The following is a 5,860-nucleotide window of genomic DNA, read 5'->3' on the forward strand; positions in this document are numbered from 1 at the left end:
ACTTGCAATCTTAGTAAAAAGCAAACAATTGTAATCATAACTTCTCATAACAACTGGTAGAAGACTAGTTCAGTCTGTTTATATGCACATCTGAGAGTTGTGTGTGTGTGTGCGTGCGTGTGTGTATAGGGAAAGTGTGTATGTGTATCGATAGTTACGGCTGTAACTACGGTTCTATGAGTCCCGGATGACCGCCAGAGGCGGTGCTTTAGCACTGGATATGTCCATCGCGCGCATGCGCAGCTCGAGTACCAATAACAACAAAGTCACCTGTGACCCACGTGACACCGGCTACATCAGCCGGTGTCGACAGAGGATCTGTTCCCAGAATCTTCTCGCGAGCACACAAGAATTCTGAGTGACAGGAAACTCTGGCGGTCATCCGGGACTCATAGAACCGTAGTTACAGCCGTAACTATCGTTCTATTTCGTCCCTACTGACCGCCAGAGGCGGTGCTTTAGCACTGGATGACCTATACCAACCATGTCATGAAGAATCCAAGCACTTACTCACCTGGTTGGAAGCAGCGGAGCTTGGCCACAAGACCACCCCCAGGGGGTGAGGAGTGGCGACATTGACCCGGTAGAACCTGGAGAATGTGCCAGAAGACGCCCATGACGCCGCGGCGCAGATGGTCTCCAGGGGCACCCCTCTTAGGGCAGCCCACGATGTTGAGACGCCTCTTGTAGAGTGGCATCTGGCCCCTGATGGCGGGGGGCGGCCACTGGCCCCATAGGCACATGTGATGGTATCCACCACCCAGTGGGACAGCCGCTGCTTCGAGAGAGCACGACCCTTCCTAGTGCCGCCATGGCAAACGAAGAGCTGCTCTGACTGTCGTATACAGGCCGTAGCATCAATATACGCCCTCAGGGCACGCACAGGGCACAGCAACTCAGGTGTGCCGTTCTCCTGTGGAATGTTAAAGCGTGCCAGCTGGATAGGCCGATTGGAGTGGGCTAGTGGAAGCACCTTGGGCAAGAACGCCACATTCGGCCAGAGGGTGACACCCGAGCCATCGGAGTTCCACCTCAGGCATGTACTGCTTACGGAGAGGGCATGAAGCTCTCCGACTCGCTTCCCTGAGGTTATGGCAAGCAGAAATGCTGCCTTCAGGGACAGCCATTTAAGCCCGACCTGGGCCAAGGGTTCGAAGGGAGGAGATGATAGTGCATCCAACACTAGGGGCAGGTCCCAAGCCGGGGCCCTTGGGGTGCTAGGGGGGCGCTGCCGTAGAGCCCCTCTTAGAAAGAGGGACACCAACCTGTGGCGCCCCACTGTGGCGCCATCGACTCCGACATGTCGGGCAGAGATAGCAGCCATATACACCTTCAAAGTGGAGTGAGAACGTCCACTATCTAGAAGGGACTGCAGAAACTCTAAAATGGTGGCCACGGAGCAATGTCCCGGATTCTCAGCCTTACTCACACACCAGTGGGAGAAGAGCCTCCATTTGCACTCATACTGTGCCCGAGTGGATGGAGCTCTGGCATTCAGGATAGTTTCCCTGACAGATGCCGTGACACCGCTCAACAGTGGGTTGGGCCCTGCAGAGGCCAAACCCAGAGCTGAAGGCGGCGAGGGTCGGGATGCCAGATCTGACCCTTGAGCTGTGACAGGAGGTCCTTCCTGTCGGGGAGACGCCACGGTGGGCTGCCGCAGAGACTGCGTAGCAGTGGGAACCAGACTCTCCCCGGCCAGCGGGGGGCGACTAGAAGGAGCCTGTGCCCCTGGGTAAGGACCCTCTGAAGCGTCTGAAGTATCAGAGGCAACGGCGGGAAGGCATACAGGAGAGTGTCCGGCCAGTCGTGCGCCAGGGCATCCTGACCCAATGGGCTGGTCACCTCCGACCAGGAGAACCAGAGGGGGCAGTGCCTCGACTCTTCCGAGGCAAAGAGGTCCACCTCGGCCCTGCCGAAGAGGCTCCAAATGATCTCCACCACCTCCGGGTGAAGCCTCCACTCCCCCGGTGGAGGCTTGCGCCGTGAGAGGAAATCTGCGACCTGATTCAGGTCCCCTGGCAGAAAAACTGCCCGCAGACTGGTGAGGCGGGGGAGCGCCCAAGGCAAGAGGCTCTGCGAAACGCGGAGCAGCTGTGCGGACCTGGCGCCCCCCTGGTGGTTGATTTGGGCAACTGCGGACATGTTGTCCGAACGAACGAGCACATGCCTGCCCGCCAGTTGGGGTAAAAAGTGCATGAGTGCGAGCAACACCGCTCGAAGCTCCAGCACATTGATATGGCGTGCACCTTCCTGGGCAGACCACTGACCCTGCACGGTCCTGCCCTGCCACACCGCACCCCACCCCGAGAGACACGCATCCACAGTGACAGTCTCCCGGCGGGATGGGATGGTGCCCATGGGCACACCCCTCAGGAGATAGGCCCTGTCCCTCCAGCGGGACATAAAGTGGAGGCACCGCTGAGACACCCTGACTCTCTTGTGCCTGTGCCGCTTGGCGCCAAGCGACGGCTGTTCAGCCACATCTGCATGGGGCGCAGTGACAACAGGCCCAAGGGCACGACGGCTGAGGCAGCTGTCAGTCTGCCTAAGAGCCGGAGGAACTGTATGTAAGGCACCCTCTTGCCTAGTCTGAAGATGCGAAGATGGTGGGAAATGTCGTCCACACGACGAGGTGTCAAGTAGGCCCTCATGGTGACCGAATCTAGGACCATCCCCAGATAAGTGACCTGCTGGGAAGGGTCCAGGCAACTCTTCCCGGTGTTCACTGTCAGGCCCAACCGGGCAACGTGGGATGAGAGGCGCGCCGTATCCTGGGCCCCTTGGGCCCGGGACGGCGCGCAAACCAGCCAGTCGTCCAGGTATGGCAGGACCTTCATGCCCTGTGCCTGCAGGGGAGCGAGCGCTGCCGCAACAACCCTGGTGAACACCCTTGGGGAGAGGAAGAGACCAAAGGGAAGCACCCGAAACTGATAATGTCGACCCTGAAAGGCGAACCTCAAGAACCTCCGGTGATGGGATGCAATTGGCACGTGGAAGTAGGCGTCCCTCAAGTCCACGGTTGTGAACCACTCCCCCTGTGTGACAACACGAAGGGTGTCTGCTGTGGTTAGCATATGGAAGGGTAGTACCCTCAGGAATCTGTTGATTCCTCTGATGTCCAGAACTGGACGGAATCCGCCAACTTTCTTGCTCACAAGAAAGTACGCCGAGTAGAACCCCCCGCCCTGACGCAGGGGGTCCACTGGCTCGATTGCGCCTTTGGCCAAGAGGACGGACAACTCTTGGGCTAGCGCTAAGGCCTTCGCCGGGTCCTTGACAACTGTCATTCTGACCCGGCCGAAGGCTAGGGGCCGGCGTCGGAACTGCAACTCGTAGCCCCGGGTTAGTGTGGAAACCACCCAGGGGTCGGAAATACAGGCAGCCCAGTAGCTGAGCTGCTGCTGGGAAAAACAGCCGACGACCGGCCCCGGGACTTCAGGGCCTAGCCCCCCGGCCCCTGGAGCCCCTCGGGGGGCGCCGGTAAGGCTCTGAAGCGCGAGGCCGCCTGGAAGCCAGGCGACCTGGGGCACGAAAGTCATTGGCCGGTTGAGTGGGCCGCTGGGAACTCTGCCGACCACCCCAGTAAGCCGGTGGCTGAGCGCGGCTGCTAGAGTGGCCCCTGGGCCTGCCGGGAGCGGCCGCGGGACTGCGAAGACCCGAGAGCTGCTGCCTGGTCTGCCTCGCTTGGGAAGCACGCTCCAGTGTCTCCAGGGCAGCTGACCCAAACAGCTCCCCTGGCTCGACTGGCACGCTACGTAGGACTCTCCTACATGTCTCCGTTAGTGGTGACTGGGCCGACAGCAAAGAAGGCTCGGCCGGAGCCTGCTGCAGCGAGGCGGAGACGGCCAGCATTAGATGGGAGAGGGAGTTCCCGATACGACCCATGCGTGCCGCTGCGTCGTAGGCCCTACAGAGCAGCCCATCCGTGACCCTGCACTGAGGCTGAGGGCACCTGACCTCAGGCCTTAAAGCCTCGTCAGGAGCCAGAATCAGGGAGGCGATGGCAGGCTCAATGGGTGGCATGCCACCCAGCCCCGCCCTCGCCGGGTCCTGCATGGCAGCCAAGGTCCGGGCATCGGAACCAGTGCGGCTAAAGGCCCTGGTGTCCCTCCAGCATGCCTGGAGCTCCCTCAGGTACTCCTCTGAAGGAGGAACGGTGAGGGGGACACGGGCTGGGTTACGCCTGAAGAAGGCACTAGCCGGAGCCAAGTTGGCCTGCGGAACCGGAATCTGCAGGTGCGCCAAGGCTGTACGAATGATGGCCGCCATGGAGCCGTCCTCCCCGTCCTGCAGAGACCCCTGAGCAGAGGAGAGGGAAAACTCCTCGAGCGGGACCTCGTCCTCTGTCTCTTCATTGAAGAGGTTAGCCGAAGCCGCTAGCGACAAGGCATCCTCGTACAGAGGTGCGGCAACCGAAGGAGGGGCGGCAACCGAAGGAGGGGCAGCAACCGAAGGAGGGGCAGGCGGCCCGCTAGCAGCCCCTATACCGGGCCCCGGCTGAAGGGCCACGAGGAGCGACTTCATCGTGTCCATGTCGGTAGCTAGCTGATCCACTTTAGAGGACAGCCTGTTCCTAGTCCTCTTATTGGGGGGTGCACCCATGGCCATCGCTCCCTCAAGTCGCCAGGGACGGTCGAACTGATCTGGGGGAGGATGTGACCAAGAGAGGTGTCCGTTGGCTGCCGCCAGACGTTCCACCTCAGTGATTCTAGCCACTCTGAGTGCCCGGGGCATGCAGCTACAGTTCATGCAGGCCCCTACTGTGAGAGCTTCCCTTAGATGCTCGAGGCCGAGGCAAGAGGGGCAACGGTCATGGCCGTCCTCGGGCTCGAGAGAAGCCATACAGGCGCTACATGAATGAGCCATTCTGTAGGTAGCCCGATGCAGAGAAGCCGGGAGCGGGTGCGGGAACACAGCCTTCACCACCTACCTGCCCTTCACTGGCTGAGCCGAGGCGAGTGCCAGATGCAGCGTAACCGGGAGCGGGTGCGGGAACGCAGCCTTCACCAGCTACCTGCTTAAACCAAAACACAAGGCAGTTAGCGTCTACCAGGAGCGGGGGCAAGAACACTGCCTTCACTGGTTAATTTACAGACGAATGCCAGATGCAGCGTAACCGGGAGCGGGTGCGGGAACACAGCCTTCACCAGCTACCTGCTTAACAGAAAACACAAGGCAGTTTAGCGTCTACCAGGAGCGGGGGCGAGAACACTGCCTTCACTGGTTAATTGACAGACAAATGCCAGATGCAGCGTAACCGGGAGCGGGTGCGGGAACACAGCCTTCACCAGCTACCTGCTTAACAGAAAACACAAGGCAGTTTAGCGTCTACCAGGAGCGGGGGCGAGAACACTGCCTTCACTGGTTAATTTACAGACGAATGCCAGACGCAGCGTAACCGGGAGCGGGTGCGGGAACACAGCCTTCACCAGCTACCTGCTTAACGGAAAAAACCAGGCCGTTTAGTGCCTACCAGGAGCGGGGGCGCAAACACTGCCTTCACTGGTTAAACTGAAGACGAACGCCAGATGCAGCGTAACCGGGAGCGGGTGTGGGAACACAGACTTCACCAGCTACTTGTTTAACAGGATAAACACGGCAACTTTAGCGTTAAATCAAAGGCGAATGCCAGCTGTAGCTAAAGAAAAAAGAACGGCACGGGAAACTCCGGTGCTCAACCCGGCGTCAGCCGAGTGGCTGCAGCCGCTAACTAGCCAGTACAGCTCAATGCCAATGAAGTTTAGCTCAATGCTAATGAAGTTTAGCTCAATGCTAATGAAGTTTAGCTCAATGCTAATGAGGTTTAGCTCAATGCTAATGACGTTTGGCCCAGCGCCGCGGCCAAAACAGTACAAAA

Source organism: Pseudochaenichthys georgianus, unplaced genomic scaffold (assembly GCF_902827115.2).
Source record: "Pseudochaenichthys georgianus unplaced genomic scaffold, fPseGeo1.2 scaffold_1362_arrow_ctg1, whole genome shotgun sequence".
Classification (NCBI taxonomy): domain Eukaryota; kingdom Metazoa; phylum Chordata; class Actinopteri; order Perciformes; family Channichthyidae; genus Pseudochaenichthys; species Pseudochaenichthys georgianus.